Here is a 16,562-nt window from a genome sequence, read left to right on the forward strand (position 1 = left end):
CCCCGGTGATTAAAATCGTTATCTTTGTGTTAGAAAAGAGACAGAGGCAGGTAATTGTCAAAGGCCTTACTTTGTTTTGGGTGATTTGTTTAAGAGCATTCATGGTATCATTTAAAAGTAATAAATACAATAAAAAGTTAACTGTGGCCTGATGAGAAATATGATATGAAATATTAATGTTGATTCACCGATAATGTGCAACATTGAGGTCAACTAATGAAAGATGTAATCTATGTGGTACATGATTCTGCAGATAGAAGTTAGGCTTCTTCAGGGGTCTTTGTTTGTGATTTTATGAATCATTTATTGATTTTTATTATCAATGAAATCACAATTTAATTGTTACAAATGTAGAAACGATTGAAGAAAAGGAGGCCCAAACACAGACCAATGATGAGAACTGGCGGCATAGGAATCCTATGGGGTTGAGTGCTGCACGTCCATAATTCGGAGTCCACACAAAACAAAATCTAGCCTATTTTCTGTTGTAAATGACACCAGGGGTCAATGTAGAAACAGGCAAAGCTCATATTCTTAGTTTGGGTTCATATACTTAGATTTATTATTATGAAGGACTCAGAATTCAAAGCATTAAAAATGTAAAAATCCCAGATAAATAGGGTGAAGCATTGTCCAGCTGGGAATGTATGTGGCGACATATAAAAAATGAGCAAAAATGCTTATTAAGCAATAAACAGAATAAGCGTTTTTGCCTGTTTGCTTAAGAATTATGGAGGCGCTGATAAGTAAGAGCTGTTATTATTGTTATTAATCAGTCTCAAGTTTAAGCTTTCCTTTAGATAAGGGAAAAAGTACCACATTATGAAAAATTAACGTGGGCTAAATGAATAAATGAAATGCAGTAAAGAAGGATCAGTGGAGATTGGATCTGAAATTTTCTGTTGTCTGCTCTACTCTGTACTCCTTAGAATGGACCTGTCAAGCAGATTTAAGGATTCTTCTTTGGTCACAAAATCTCGGGTTACATTCACGTGATAGGAACATGGAGACCGTGTGAGTAATAGTCGAAGTTTTGGTCTTAGTTTCAGTACTTTGTTTAACAGTATTCAGTGCATTATTGAAAACTGTGGAGTATAATCAGTGGAATCCAAATAGCCCACTGACCGATAAGGGATTAATATGAAGCATTATATTGATTAATGCACATAACATGAATTGATAATAATTAATGAAGGTGATAAAGACATGAGAATGAGTCTAAATAGATATTTGGGATTTCTAGACTCTTTGTTTCTGTGAATAATCATTTTTAAAATTATAAACTGAATTATGAATTGATCAATAAATAATGTAGAAACAAAAGGTGAAAAAGAGGGAGTATAATGGATCAATGATGACCACTGGTGGCGTATGAGTCATGTACGATGAATACGTGTCTGGAACTCTGAGGTCCAACACAGCTGGAATCTACTCCGTTGTCCCTCTTTGATGTGGTATAGACGCAAAGGTCAGAAATATATAAAGACTATGGTTTTGGTCATTATGTTCATGAATTTTCTTCCTATTTTTATAATTGGATCAGTGAAATTACTAATACACAAATGTGTAAATGAATTTAAATGGAGAAGATGAAGCCTTGTCCAACTATGAAAATAGGTGGTTAGGCAAAAATTACTATAATATAGTAATATATTAATTATATTGAAAAGACTGATATCCATTAGGAAAGAGATGGTATAAGGGTGTTGTCTCTGTGGCTAAGGTTGATTGTATAGACCGTATTAAGTATAGTGTTCAGATTCTTTGGAAGGGGCAAGATGGATATTATTTGTTTAGTTAATAGAAAAGAAACTATACATTATCCCAAGTCAATAGCTACCTAAATGACTGACTGAATGAAAGGTGGAGTACAGGGATGAATGAAATATGATCTCAATCTTTTATCCCCTGCTCTGTCTGATACTCCTTAGAATGGTCACCCTTGGCTGATTGAAGCAATCCAGCATAGTCAAGAGCTCTGTGGTTGCATCTATGTGTGAAGAGCATGGAGCACAATATGAGTAATAGTCAAAATTCTTTTCTTAGTTTTGTGGTTTTACAAAAAGGTTTTCACTGCATTATTAAAAAATTGTGAAGTATGGAGTGCTGGGTGTTATACACAAACAATGAATCATGGAACCCTATATCAAAAACTAATAATGTACTGTATGGTGACTAACATAACATAATAAGATTTAAAAAATTATGAAATATAATTTATGATTGCCAGCCATGGCCAAATAATTAGAATCAGATTAATATGAAGCATTGTGTTAATTAACCTATATAGGAAACGTTGAGGTCAATTAATGAATGATATATATTGTCAGTGGAAATTATCTGTAGACAAATGTTAGAGATGTTCAGGGATTTGTTTTGAGTTTTTGTGACCCCTAAAAATATTTTATTATTATTAGTGTATTGATGAATTAATTAAAACATGTAGATGTGATTGAAGATAATGAGGGAAATATCCGGATAAATGATGACAAGTGGTGGCATATGGGTCCTGGGTGATGAACACCACGGGTCTGGAACTGAGGGGTCCAACACAAAAGAAATCTAGTCCTTTCTCCCATTTGAAGTGATCCTCTAGAGAGAGGTCAGGTCTAGATCCTCTAGAGAGAGGACCGCGCACTTGGTCTGTGTGTACACAAATGTTGTAAAGTATTGTAATAAGAAATAAATAGTAGTATAAATATATAAATGAATAAATACAAAGAGGGTAGAGCATTGTTCATTGCTATAGTATATAATAAGTAAAATGATATTACTATGAATCAGAATGGAAAATAAAAGATTCACGTGTATATGTCTGAGGAAGAATGATGTGGAGAGTAAGTAGTAGTTACTGAGTCAGTTACAACTTCGACATTTGATTTATTAAGGGGAAAATTACAATAACTGCATAAATGCCAAAATGACTGCAAGTGAATAGTGGGGTATATGAATCAATGGAGAGAATATCTCAATATTTTTATCATCTTGTCTGCTTGTTACTCTTCAGAACGGATGCTTGAGCTGATTTCAGCTTTTTTTTTTTTTTTTTAAAGATTTTATTTATTTATGTGACAGAGAGACAGCCAGCGAGAGAGGGAACACAACAGGGGCAGTGGGAGAGGAAGAAGCAGGCTCCCAGCGGAGGAGCCCGATGTGGGACTTGATCCTGGAACATCGGGATCACGCCCTGAACCAAAGGCAGATGCTTAACGACCGCACTACCCAGGCGCCCCTGATTTCAGCTTCTGCCATGATCAAGGTTGTGATCCTCCCTTTGAGTATGGAAAGACATGAAGGCGAATAATGGTCAAGATAAATGTCTTGAAATGGGACATATGTTTAAGGGTAATCATTGTATCACTAAGAAAAATCAGTAAAAAATTAAACGTGTTCTCATGATAAATGCGATAAGAAACATTATGTTGATTAATCCGTAATGTTCAGGTTGGAGGTGATGCAGTCCATTTGGATAATGATTCTGTAAACTGATGTTAGGGGTATTCAAGGATCTTATTTTAGGCTTCCTGTGAACCATGTCTTATTTTTATAATTATCAATGAGTTAATGATTTAATTGATACAGAAGTAGAACTAAGAAGAGACTGAGTCCTGGACCCGTGATGATAACCAGTGGCATGGGAGTCATGGACAATGAAACTATGTGTCTGAAACTCTGAGGTCCAACACAGAACGTAATTTGGTCTGCTCCTTCTGTTGAAATTGATTCTACAGAGAGCTGTCAGGAATAAGATCATATTCCTGAATTGTTTCATAGATACAGACTTGTTAGTGGATCAATGATAGAACGATCAAGCAAATAAAAATAAATAAGAATAGGGTGAGGAATCGTCCAAATAGCAACCCAAGTAGCAAGGCAGAGTATACTATTGCTAAGAATTGAAAGCGCTGTGATGCCGTTAAGAAATAAGTGGATCAGGGGCGCCTGGGTGACGCAGTCGTTAAGCGTCTGCCTTCGGCTCAGGGCGCGATCCCGGCGTTATGGGATCGAGCCCCACATCAGGCTCCTCCGATCGGAGCCTGCTTCTTCCTCTCCCACTCCCCCTGCTTGTGTTCCCTCTCTCGCTGGCTGTCTCTATCTCTGTCGAATAAATAAACAAAATCTTAAAAAAAAAAATAAAAGAAAAAGAAATAAGTGGATCAGGGGCGCCTGGGTGGCACAGCGGTTAAGCGTCTGCCTTCGGCTCAGGGCATGATCCCGGCGTTATGGGAGCGAGCCCCACATCAGGCTCCTCCGATCGGAGCCTGCTTCTTCCTCTCACACTCCCCCTGCTGTGTTCCCTCTCTCGCTGGCTGTCTCTCTGTCACATAAATAAATAAAATCTAAAAAAAAAAGAAAAAAAAAAAAGAAAAAGTGGATCAGTGGGTCATCTCTTTGACCCTGGTTCTGTAGGCATGCCTGAGTACGAATCACTGTAATTGTTCTTCCTCAGACCAAAGATTGGATTTTTATAGGATGACAATACATATATAAAGAAACAGTAATAAATACCTAAATACTGGGTAAATGAAATGCAGAAAGCAAGGATCAATGCGGATTAGGTTTCAATTTTTTTTTAATCATCTGCTCTGTTCTCTACTCCTCAGGATGAACTCACTGGAGATGATTCAGCCGCTTCCATGGGCACACGTTCTGTGGTTGCCTCTAAAATAGGAGGATGGAGATTAATGTGAGTAACAGTTGAAGTTCTCTTCTCAGTTTAAGTGGATTTTTTAAAGGTTATTCACTGTGTTATTAAAATGTGTAAAATAGAACTAAAGAAGGCAGCTGGATCTCAGTGTTGAATATGGAATGCATGAAACACATTGATTAATGCAAGTATGAAAGCTGAGGATGATAATGAGAGTTATATTGATATGAGATTAGTTCTGAGTATGGATTTGAGACTTACAGTCTCTTTTTATTTGAATTGTACTACTTAAAAATTATTAGTGAATTAATGATTTGATCAATAAACAAATAGAAATCTATGTAGAAAAAGAAGGACGATATTGGATCGATGATGACCACTGGTGGCGTATGAGTCGTGTACGATGAATACGTGTCTGGAACTCTGAGGTCCGATATAAAATTGGTCTGGTCCATTCCCAGTGTTTGGAGGCATCCTAGAGACAGATATCAGGAATAAATGAAGGGTTTGCTGTTGGTCTTGGTGTTCATGCATTTTTATTTTACTATTACAATTGGATAAATGTGAGAATCTATAAATAAAAACATAAAGAAAGATGAATAGAGTAAAGCATTGTCCAGTTATCAAATTATGTGGTGACGCACAAACACTATTAAACTACTATGGAAACCCTGAAGTTCAGTTAGAAATGAATCATATTGGACCGTTACCTCTCAGGGTAAGAATGATGTAGACAGGGTAAGTTACAGACAATGTTCATATTCTGGCTCAGTGACAAGACTGAAGTTGTTTTCTTATCAGACTAAATAAATACGCCAAATTAATGATTGCCTAGAGAGCTCTGTGAATGTTGAAGCTGGGATCAATGGAGAGAATGTCTCAACCATTTTTATCACCTGCTTTGCTTTGTCTTCCTTAGAAGAGACACTGGACCTGATTTAAAGATTCTTCCTTGATCCTGACCTCTAAGGTTGCATCTGTTTTAGGAGCCTGGAGACCAGTGTAAGCTTAATGACATTTCTTCTCTTGATTTGGTTTTTTTTGTCTAAGGGTATTTACTATAGCAATCCAGTATTTGAAATACAATCAAAGAGGGCAGTCTTTATCCTATTGATAAATGAGATTTATAGGAAGCATGATACGGATTAATGCATGTATGAAAAACTGATAAAAGAGATATTGTGATGTAAAAATGGATCTAGAAGCATATTAGGGATATCAAGACCTTATTGGGATTTGTAAATAATGGAATTTATATATAATTAGTGAATTAATAAATTAGTCAATGAACAATATCGAAATGAATGAAGAGAAAGCCGTCTTTTCTGGATCAGTGATGATAACTGCCGGCGTATGAATCACGGATGATGAGTAATACGTGTCTGAAACTCTGAGGTCCAACACAAAAGCGATATGTGCCTTCTCTTCATGCATTTCCATTTTTTAATATAATTGAACCATGAAAGAATCAGTAGACAAAACTATGGATCAGTTGAGAGAAAGTCTCAATCTTTTTATCACTTTTTGTGTTTGGTACTTTTCAGAATAGAAGCTCGAGATTTCCACCTGTATTGTGATCAGGGTCACCATATTTCCCTTCTATAAGAAAGAGACCAGCGTGAGTAATGGTCAAAGTTCTTTTCTTGGTTTGGGTCATTTGTTTAAGGGCTTTCATGGTATTATTAAAATATAATAGGGGCACCTGGGTGGCTCAGTCGGTTAAGCGTCTGCCTTTGGCTGAGGTCATGATCTCGGGGTCCTGGGATTGAGCCCCGGGTCGGGCTCCCTGCTCAGTGGAGAGCCTGCTTCTCTCTCTCCCTCTGCTGCTTCCCCTGCTTGCGTGCTCGCTTACACGCATGCTCTCTCTCCCTCTCTGTCAAATAAATAAAATCTTTTAAAAAACCTACTAAATATAAGAAGAAATTAACTATGGCTCAGTGATAAATATGATATGAAACATTATATTGATTGATAATATGTAACATTGATATTTATTAGTGAAAGAGATATGATCTATTTTGGCAATGATTCTAAAGGAAGAGGTTAGGGATATTCAAGTATCATGTACTTCAGTTTTTGTTAATCCTGTATTGATTATATTATTACCAATGAAGGTATGATTTAATTGATACAAGTATACGAACAAATATATGGGTGAATAAACTAACCTCTAAAGGAACCAACCAGTGGTGATGGCTGGTGGGGGATGAGTCATGGACAGTGGACAGTGGACACTATGTGTCTGGAACCCTGAGGTGCAATACAGTGAGTATCCTATTTTCTCTATTTGACCCTCTGGATAAATGTTAGGAATGTATACAGATTATGTTCTTATTTTGGATGAATTATTCATTTATTTATTTACTTATTTTTAGAAGGGAGGGGTAGAGGAAGAGGGAGAATGCTAAGCAGGCTCCATGCCCAGCGCAGAGCCTGACGCAGGGCTCGATCCCATGACCCTGAGATCATGACCTGAGCCAAAATCGAAAGATTTGGGCACTTAACAGACTGAGCCACCCAGGCGTTCCTTGGTTGAATATATTTATATTTGTTATTACTAATGGACCATGGATAGAACCATTAAAGGATATTTAAATAATAGATTAAGAAGAAAAGGTGAATTATTATCTAACTATGAACATAAGATGGTGAGGCCAGAAATATGAATAAAATTTGTAAACCCTGATGCCCTTCATGAAATATATGTTAAAAGGGTGTCCCTTCTTTGGCCAAGGATTATATATACATGAGTAATTAAGAGTCAGTTTCATTATTCTGGGTCAATGTCAAGTTCGAAGTTTTCCTTTTAAGAGAAAAAGCTCTACATTATGAAAAATTTATGAATTCCTCAATGAGTGAGTAAATGCAATATGGAAGGCAAGAATCAATAGGGATAAACATTTTATCATTTTTTCTGTCATTGACTATGGTTTGTACTGCGCAGAAGGGACACATTCGAGCTAACCGAGCACTCTGCTATGGTGGCGAGCTCTCTTGTAGCGTCTGTGTGACAGAAGCATGGAGACCAGTGTGAGTTAATGGTCAGATTTCTTGTCCTTTTTCAGTGATTTTTTTCCAGCATATTCGGTGCATTATTCAGAAATTCCATGTAGAATCACAGAAGGCTAACTGTAGCTCTGTGATAAATAGTGAATTTTAGAAAACATTATATTGATTAATGCAGGTATGGAAAGTGAGGGTAATTAATGAAGGGAACTGATGTGAGAATAAGTTTATATTCAGTATAAGGACAGAAAGACTCATTTCAGTTTTTTGTGAATAATAGGGTTTTAAATTATTAGTAAACCAATGATTTAATAAATATACAAAGAGAATATAACGTAGAACGAGGGACAGTATTGGATCGATGATGACCACTGGTGGCGTATGAGTCATATACGATGAAAACGTGGAACTCTGAGGTCCAACAGAAAATTAATCTAGTACATTCTCATTATTTGAAGACATCAATAAATAGATGTCAGGAATATAGTAAGATGTTGTTTTTGATCCTGGTGTTCTTGCATGTATATGTATCATTACAATTGGATAAATAAGAGATTCTATAAATAAATAAATAAAAATGATGGAGTGAAGCATTGTCTAATTATAAAAAGATGTGATCAGGCAATAATTAAGACTTAATTTATTTATTAATGTATTATTATTGATTAATAATTAGTACTATTAATATACCATGAAAACCCCGAAGTTCAACTAGAAGCAAGTTGTACATAACTGTTACTATACAGTGAAGGATGATAGAGACAGGGTAAGTTATAGATAATGCCCATCGTCTGGGTCAGTGGTAAATTTGACGTTTGTTTGCTTAAGGGAAAAAAGACACATACACCAAATTAATGATGGCCCAAATGACTGACTACATGGGAGGGGAAAGGCGAAGACCAATGGAAAGAAGGTCTCAACCTTTCTTATCATTTGCTCCTCAGAACAGACAGACACACAACACCTGAGTTAAGGATTCTTCCCTGATCGCGAGCTCCAGGGTCGCATCTCTGTTTTAGGAGTTGGAAGACCAATGTGAGTAATAACCAAAATTCTTGACTTGGTTTGGGTGGTGGCGTGTCTAAAGGTATTCACTGCAGTAATAAAAAAGATGAAATCGACTCAGATGGTCAGCTGTGTCCTAGTGACAACTTTGGGGTTAAAATGAAGTATTATGTTGATTAAAGCATTTATGAAAAACTGATAAATATAAATATGGCAGAGATATAATAATGTGGGAGTGGTTCCAGACATATACTAGTTCAGTCAAGGCCCTTTGAGTTTTTGTGAATCATACAGTTTTAAAATTGTAATTAGTGAATTAATGAAATAATAAACAATGTAGAAATGAATGGAGAGAAGGCAGTGTTTTCTGGATCAGTGATGATAACTGCCAGCGTATGAATCACGAATGATGAATGATACGTGTCTGGAACTCTGAGGTCCAACACAAAAGAAATGTGGTCTTTCTCTTCATGCATTTCCATTCTTGATTATAATCGGATCAGTGAAACATCAATAAGGAAATGTATTTTTAAAAAGTGAATCGTAGAAACATTGTCCAATTTTAAAAATATGTGGGGAGGCAAGAAGTACAATTAATATAATTTGAAAACACTGAAGTCCAAAGAGAAATAAATAGTACAGGACTCTCCCCTCTCTGGCTCGGATGATATAGACAGGACAAATTACAGACAATGTTGATGAAGTATGAAGTGGTTCGTTTTTATAAAAGATAGTGAAATTAATGTTCTCCAGTAACAATTTCTTAAATGCCTGACTAAATGAAAGATGTAAAGCAAGGGTCAACGGAAGAAGGTCTCATTTTTTTCTCATGTTCTCTGTCTGGCACTCTTAAAACAGATGCTGTAGCTCATTTCAGCTTCTGCCCTGATCACGGTTATTATGTTGCCTGCATTTTAGGAGAGCAAAGCCAGGTGAGTAGTAATGAGAGGTTCTGTCTGGGTTGGGTCATTTTTTTTAAGGGTATTCACAGTATTATTGAAAATTAATAAATATAATCAAAAAGTAAATTATGGCCCGATGATAAATATGATATGAAACATATTGATTAATTGATACTATGTAACACTGAGATTGATTGATGAGAGAGATATAATCTGTGTTGGCGATTACTCTATAGGTAGAAGTTAGGAATATTCAGGTTGTTGATTCAAGTTTTTGTTACGTATTAATCAATGAATTAATGATTGAATTGGTACAAATATAGAAAGGAATGAAGAAAAAGTGGGTCTTTAATGTACCCGTGATGATGACCGGTGGAAGATGAGTTATGCATGATGAACACTGTTTATCTAGAACGCTGAGGTCCAATTCAATATATAGTCTTTCTCACTGCTTATTTGATCCGATGGACAGACGTTCAGAAAGCACAAAGATTATGGTTTAACTGGGTTGACAGATTTAGGTTTGTTACTACAAGTGGATCAAGGGTAGAACCATTGAAGAATATGAATAGCGGATGAATACAGAAGCGTGAAGCATTGTCCAACTATGAAGACCTGTATTTAGGCAAGAAATAGTAATACAGATTGCAAACCCTGACACCCGTTAAGAATTAAATGGCTCAAGAGTGTCACTTGTTCAGCCAACGGGCATTTAGACATGAACAATTTAGAGTCAATTTCATTGTTCTGGGTCAATTTTAATTTTGAGAAGTTTTGTTACTATTGTTGTTAAAAGAAAAAAAATCAATGTTGTGACATATTCATAGGTATCTAAATGACTGTGTAAGTGAAATGTGGGAAGAAAGAATAAGTGGAAATAAAAGTTTTATTTTACTTTTGTTTATCATCGACTGTGCTTTTCATTTCTCGAAATGGACACATTTGAGCTGAATTAAGAAATACTCCATGGTGGCGAGCTCTGTGGTTGCATCTCTGTGTTGGAAGCCCAGAGAACAATGTGAGCAGTATCCAGTTTCTTGTCTTGGTTTCAGTGATTATCTCATTCAGCATAGTGAGTCCTGTGTAGTATCATCACAGAAGGCCAACAATAGCTCAGTGACAAATACTGAATTTTATGAAACATTATATTGATTAACACATACATGAATAACAGCATAATTTTAAAGGAGATACATTGATGTGAGAATGATTCTATTTACAGATTTAGGATACCATGACTTTTCTTGGGCTTTTGTGAATGATAGGGTTTTAATATTATCCGTGGTGATTTAATGAATTATTCAATAGACAATGTAGAACTGAATGAAGGAAAAGGGGGACAATAATGGATCGATGATGACCACTGGTGGCGTATGAGTCGGATACGATGAATACGTGTCTGGAACTCTGAGGTCCAACAGAAATGGAATCTGGTTTATTGTCCTGTTAGAGGTGATTGTATAGACAGATACCAAGACTATACAAGGATCTTGGTTTTGGTCTTTATGTTTATGCATTTTCCTTCAATTTTTATAATTGGATCAATGAAACAATCAATAAACAAACATACAAATAAATAAAGATGAAAACAGTGACATCTTGTCCAATTATAAAAATATGTGGTTAGGCAAGGAATAGTATTAGTGTATATTTAAAATGCTGATGTCTATAGGGAACATATGGTACAGGACTTGTTCCTTGAGGGTGATATAATGGCTGATAAGTAATAGTCAATGTTCATATTCTTTATTAGTGGCTAGACTGATATTGTTCGTTTACTTAGGAGAAAATAAAATACGCATTATTGCAATTCACTGCTTAATAGTTGACTAAATTAAAAGTGGGGTGCAAGGATGAGTGAGCATAATATCTCAATCCTTTTTTCATCTTGCTCTACTCTGTACTCTTCAGAATGGACACACGTGAGCTGATTTAACATCTATCATGATCCTGAGTTCTCTGGTTGCCTCTATGATAAGAGGACGGGGATTAATGTAAGTAACAGTTGAAATTATTTTCTTGGTTTATGTGTTGTTTTTTAAGTTAATTCACTGTATTATTAAAAACTACAATATATAATGAAAAGAGGCACTGTATTTCAGTGATAAATATGGGATGTATAAACCATTATGATGATTAATCCATGCATACACTGAGGATAATTAATTAAAGAGATATATTGATGTGAAAATTGTCTAAGTAGAAATAGAGACATATAAGTTCATCCTCAGTTTTTGTGAATTACAGCATTTAAAATTATTAGTGAATTAATGATTTACTCAATAAACAATTAGAAATGAATGAAGAAAAAGAGGGATAATATTGGATCAGTAATGATCACTGGTGGTGTATGAGTCATATATGATGGATACATGTCTGGAACTCTGAGGTCCAACAGAATAGAAATCTAGTTTATTCCCATTGTTTGAAGAGATCCTGTGTGGACAGATCTCCAGAATATACAGGGTCTTGTTTTTGGTGTTAGTGTTCACGCATTTCCTTTTAATTTTTATAATTGGATCAATAAAATAATCAATAAACCTTAATAAAGAAGAACGTAATGAAGCATTGTCCAATTATAGAAATACGTGATTATGTAAGAAATACTATTACTTCTATGAAAACTCTGAAGTTTAATTAGCAGTAAGAGCTACCTGACTGTTAACAGGTATGGCTAAGGATCCCATAGATAGCATAAGTCATAGACAATGTTCAAGTTCTGGGTCATTGGTAAATCTAAGTTGTTCATTTTCTTAAGAGAAAAAATATTTACACCAAATTAATAGTTGACCAACAATGGATTTAATGAAAGGTTAAAAGCAAAGACCAATAGAGAATGTCTTTACTATTTTTATGATACGCTCTGTTTTGTACTCCTCAGGATGGACACATTAGACCTGCTTTAAGGATTCTCCCCCGATCAAGAGCCCTAGGGTTGTATTTTTGTATTGGGGAGACTGGAGACAAATGTGAGTAATAGTCAAGGTTCTTGTCTTGTTTCTGATATTTTGCTAAGGATAGTCATTGGATTAATACAAAATATGAATTGTAATTAAAGAAGGCCAACTGTAGCCTAGTGAAAAAAGTAGGATTTAAAATGAAGCATTACATTGATTAAAGCATTTATGAAAAGCAGGATAATTGATGAGAGATACAGTGATGTGTGGATGATTCTAGATACATATTATGGATAATACTTCTTTCTTCATGTTGTGTGAATCATATAGTTTTAAATGATAATTAGTGAATTAATGAATTAATCAATAAACAATGTAGAAATGAATGGAGAGAAGGCAGTGTTTTCTGGATCAATGATGATAACTGCCAGCGTATGAATCACGGATGATGAATGAATGATACGTGTCTGGAACTCTGAGGTCCAACACAAAAGAGGTGTGGTCTTTCTTTTCATGCATTTCCATTCTTGATTATAATCAGATCAATGAAATATCAATAAGGAAATGTGTAAAAAAATTAAATTGTAGAAACTTTGCCCAATTCTAAAAATATATGAGGCAGCAAGAAGTACTATTAATATAATTTGAAAACACTGAAGTCCAAAGAAAAAAAATTGGTACATGACTATCCCCTTTTTGGCTCGGATGATATAGACAGGACAAATTATAGACAGTTTTTATATTTTGTGTCACTAGGAAGTTCAAAGTAGTTCATTTTTGTAAAACACAATGAAATAAATATTCTCCAGTAATGATTTCCTAAATGCCTGACTAAATGAAAGATTTAAAGCAAGGATCAGTGGAAGAATGTCTCTCTTTTTTTATCATCTGCTCTGCTCCATACTCCTTAGAATGGACACACTCCAGCTGATTGTGACATTCTTCCAAGGTCGTGAGCCCTCTGGTTGCATCTATGTTGGAGGAGCATGGAGACCACGTGAATAAGACTCAAAGCCTTTGTCTTGGTTTATTGAGGACAATTCAGTGTATTTATTCAAAAGTATTAAATATAATCAAAGAAGGCAAAATATAACAATGTTTAATACCGCATTGATATGAAGCATTGTGTTTACTAATCCATAAATGCAACACTGAGGTCAGTTAAAGAAAGAGATTTAGCCTCTGTAATATTATAGAGACAGATGTTAGGCATGTTGAAAGATGATATTCTTTTTTTTTTTTAAAGATTTTATTTATTTATTTGAGAGAGAGAGAGAGAGAGAGAGAGAGACAGCCAGCGAGAGAGGAAACACAAGCAGGGGGAATGGGAGAGGAAGAAGCAGGCTTCCAGTGGAGCAGGGAGCCTGATGTGGGGCTTGATCCCAGGACTCTGGGACACGCCCTGAGCCGAAGGCAGGCGCTTAATGACTGAGCCACCCAGGCGCCCCAAAAGATGATATTCTTATATTTTAATTTATGTGTATTTTTTGATTAATTAATTAATAAATAAATGTTTATGAGAATGGAAAGAAAGAGGGTCAGTCTTAGACCAGTGATGACAACTGGTGGCAAATGAGTCATATATGATGAATGCTATGTGTCTGGAACTCAGATCTGATAAAAAAGTAATCCTGTCTGTTTCTCCTGTGTTTAGGGAGCCTATATACAGATGTCAGTAATAAATAAGAATTTTGGGGGCGCCTGGGTGGCTCAGTCGTTAAGCGTCTGCCTTCAGCTCAGGGCGTGATCCCAGAGTCCTGGGATCGAGCCCCACATCAGGCTCCTCCACTGGGAGGCTGCTTCTTCCTCTCCCATTCCCCCTGCCTGTGTTCTCTCTCTCGCTGGCTGTCTCTATCTCTGTCAAATAAATAAATAAAATCTTAAAAAAAATAAATAGGAATTTTGTTGTTGATCTTTGTGTTCATGAATTTTAGTAATTAATTTATAAACCTATTAATGGTACGATAAATAAATGCATAAATGAATTAACATAAGGAGGTTGAAGTATTATTTTTTGGTAAATAGATAGCAAGGTGAAAGTATTTATATACATTAGAATGGATATAAAAGGATCAAGTGTATTACCTCCTTGACTTAGGTTGATATAAACAATGAAATTCTGTAGTCAGTTATTTATTGTCTGATTTAGTTTCAAGTTTGAAATTTATTTTTAAGGTAAGAATAAATATATCCATCATGTTAATAAATGCTTAAATGATTATATAAATGAATGGTGGACTCCATGGGTCAGTGGAGAGAAAGTCTCAACCTTTTCATCCCCTTCTCTGTTCTGTCCTCTTCAAAATAGGTGCTTGAGCTGATTTTGTCTTCTGTTGGGATCAGGATTGTCACATTCCTGTGACACTTGTGACATTCCTTTTGTGTTAGGAAACAGAAAAGACAGTAATAGTCAAAAATTTTGTTTTGGTTTGGGTCTTTTGTTTGTGTTCATGGTATTATTAAAAAGTAATTAGTTTGATAAAAAGGTTCACTATGGCTAACTGATAAATATGATATAAAACATTATATTCCTTAATTTATTACATAACATTGAGTTTGATTAATGAGAGAAATATAACCTATGTTGGCAATGATTCTGTATTTGATGTTGAGGGCATTCAAGATCTTATTCTTCAGTTTTTGTGAATTACACTAATTTTAATATTTTCAATGAATTAATGATTTAATCAATACAAGTATAGTAAGGAATTAAGAGAAAGTGGGCCTCTAATGGACTAGTGATGACGACAGGGGATGGAGGAGTCATGGGTGATGAGCAGTGTGCGTCTGGGTATCTGAGGTCCAACATACTAATCGTCTGTTCCTTCTGTTCTGTTTGATCCTGTACGTGGATGTTAGGAATATACGAAGATCATATTCTTATTGTGAGTTTATGGATTTGGGTTTGTTATTATTAGTGGATCAATGATAGAACCATTCAAGAAATAGGTGTAATAGGTAAGGAAGAGAGGGAGAAGGATTATCCAACTATGAACTATGAATATATGGTGAGGAAAGATGTAATAAAATTGAAAATATTTATATTCATTAAGAAATAAGTAGAGGAAGGGTGTTACCTCCTTAGCTAAGAGTTATACAGACAAATAAGACTTTCTGAGTCAGTGTCAAGTTTGAGGTAGTTCCTTTTATTAAGAGAAAAATATATTCATGTCATGAAATAAGTGAGTAAATGAAATATGAAAAGCAAGGATCAGTGGAGATAAGGTCTTAATTTTCTTTATCATTGACTATGCTTTGTACTTCTCTGAACAGACACACTACGCTGACTGAGCATTGTTTTATGGTGGTGAGCTCCATGATGGCCACTGTATGTAAGAAGCCCAGAGACCGATGTGAGTAATAGTCAAGTTCTTGTCTTGGCTTCAGCTATGTTTGTTTTAAAGATATTTGGTGTATTTTTAAAAGTGCCATATAGAGTCAAAGGCAGCTCACTGTAGCCTAGTGAAAACCATTGAATTCCTATGAAACATTATATTGATTATTACATGCATGAAATTTAAGATGATTTTTTCACATTTTCTTTATTTTTTTATGTTTTGGTTTTTAAAATTATATCACAGATGAAATTTAAGATAATTAATAAAAAAGATATATTGATGTGAGAATGATTCTGTATACAGATTAGGGGTATCGTGACTCTTGTGTTATTCTGAATAATAGGGTTTTAAATTATTGTTAGTGAATCAATGAGTTAGTCAATAAACAATGTAGAACTGAATGAAGGAAAAGAGGGACAATATTGGATCAGTGATGACCACTGATGGCGTATGGGTCGTGTCCACACACAAAAATGTAGCCTATTCCTATCATTTGATGGGATCTTATACACAGATGTCAGGAATATATGAGGGTCTTGTTTTTAGTCGTGTTCATGCACTTTTATTCTATTATTATATGTGGATAATTGATTTATAAATCTATAATCTATAATCTTGTTTTTGGTCTTTTATGTTGATATATTCTATTTTTTAAATTGGATCAGTAAAGTAATAAGTATGAAGTGGGTGAAATATAGTCCAATTACAAATATATGTGGTTACAAGAGATACTGTTAATATATTTTGAAAACAAGGATCTATTAGG

General features: G+C 35.1%; 1 long non-coding RNA gene, 11 other non-coding genes and 3 pseudogenes across 12 annotated transcripts in view; all 15 read left to right on the forward strand.

Annotated features, from left to right (window-relative positions):
* LOC123778179 (uncharacterized) overlaps positions 1–13,797 on the forward strand; it is a 67,545-nt gene extending 53,748 nt beyond the window's left edge. Inside the window, exons 27-34 of the long non-coding RNA XR_015721878.1 lie at positions 930–3,259; positions 4,605–4,687; positions 5,568–5,650; positions 6,193–7,678; positions 8,599–8,689; positions 9,518–10,579; positions 11,473–11,555; positions 12,443–13,797. This is a non-coding gene — a long non-coding RNA (uncharacterized LOC123778179). The remainder of the gene's footprint in view (positions 1–929; positions 3,260–4,604; positions 4,688–5,567; positions 5,651–6,192; positions 7,679–8,598; positions 8,690–9,517; positions 10,580–11,472; positions 11,556–12,442) is intronic.
* LOC123778234 (small nucleolar RNA SNORD113/SNORD114 family) lies at positions 1,345–1,416 on the forward strand. The gene has a single exon (XR_006775861.1). It is a non-coding gene; the product is annotated as a small nucleolar RNA SNORD113/SNORD114 family (small nucleolar RNA).
* On the forward strand, positions 2,476–2,550 carry LOC123778249 (small nucleolar RNA SNORD113/SNORD114 family). Its single transcript, XR_006775873.1, has one exon. It is a non-coding gene; the product is annotated as a small nucleolar RNA SNORD113/SNORD114 family (small nucleolar RNA).
* On the forward strand, positions 3,610–3,683 carry LOC123778238 (small nucleolar RNA SNORD113/SNORD114 family). The gene has a single exon (XR_006775863.2). It is a non-coding gene; the product is annotated as a small nucleolar RNA SNORD113/SNORD114 family (small nucleolar RNA).
* Positions 5,011–5,082, forward strand: LOC123778219 (small nucleolar RNA SNORD113/SNORD114 family). Its single transcript, XR_006775848.1, has one exon. It is a non-coding gene; the product is annotated as a small nucleolar RNA SNORD113/SNORD114 family (small nucleolar RNA).
* On the forward strand, positions 5,975–6,049 carry LOC123778229 (small nucleolar RNA SNORD113/SNORD114 family). The gene has a single exon (XR_006775858.1). It is a non-coding gene; the product is annotated as a small nucleolar RNA SNORD113/SNORD114 family (small nucleolar RNA).
* Positions 6,828–6,909, forward strand: LOC148107724 (small nucleolar RNA SNORD113/SNORD114 family; annotated as a pseudogene).
* Positions 8,009–8,076, forward strand: LOC123778233 (small nucleolar RNA SNORD113/SNORD114 family; annotated as a pseudogene).
* LOC123778230 (small nucleolar RNA SNORD113/SNORD114 family) lies at positions 9,028–9,102 on the forward strand. Its single transcript, XR_006775859.2, has one exon. It is a non-coding gene; the product is annotated as a small nucleolar RNA SNORD113/SNORD114 family (small nucleolar RNA).
* LOC123778247 (small nucleolar RNA SNORD113/SNORD114 family) lies at positions 9,914–9,988 on the forward strand. Its single transcript, XR_006775872.1, has one exon. It is a non-coding gene; the product is annotated as a small nucleolar RNA SNORD113/SNORD114 family (small nucleolar RNA).
* LOC123778220 (small nucleolar RNA SNORD113/SNORD114 family) lies at positions 10,908–10,979 on the forward strand. Its single transcript, XR_006775849.1, has one exon. It is a non-coding gene; the product is annotated as a small nucleolar RNA SNORD113/SNORD114 family (small nucleolar RNA).
* On the forward strand, positions 11,885–11,956 carry LOC123778226 (small nucleolar RNA SNORD113/SNORD114 family). Its single transcript, XR_006775855.1, has one exon. It is a non-coding gene; the product is annotated as a small nucleolar RNA SNORD113/SNORD114 family (small nucleolar RNA).
* LOC123778235 (small nucleolar RNA SNORD113/SNORD114 family) lies at positions 12,866–12,944 on the forward strand (annotated as a pseudogene).
* Positions 13,798–14,003: 206 nt separating the features above from the next.
* On the forward strand, positions 14,004–14,076 carry LOC123778239 (small nucleolar RNA SNORD113/SNORD114 family). Its single transcript, XR_006775864.1, has one exon. It is a non-coding gene; the product is annotated as a small nucleolar RNA SNORD113/SNORD114 family (small nucleolar RNA).
* A 1,113-nt stretch (positions 14,077–15,189) lies between these two features.
* LOC123778261 (small nucleolar RNA SNORD113/SNORD114 family) lies at positions 15,190–15,264 on the forward strand. Its single transcript, XR_006775884.1, has one exon. It is a non-coding gene; the product is annotated as a small nucleolar RNA SNORD113/SNORD114 family (small nucleolar RNA).
* Positions 15,265–16,562: the final 1,298 nt, after the last annotated feature.

Source organism: Ursus americanus, chromosome 26 (genome assembly GCF_024610735.1).
Source record: "Ursus americanus isolate L20-20 chromosome 26, mUrsAme1.1.p, whole genome shotgun sequence".
NCBI lineage: Eukaryota > Metazoa > Chordata > Mammalia > Carnivora > Ursidae > Ursus > Ursus americanus.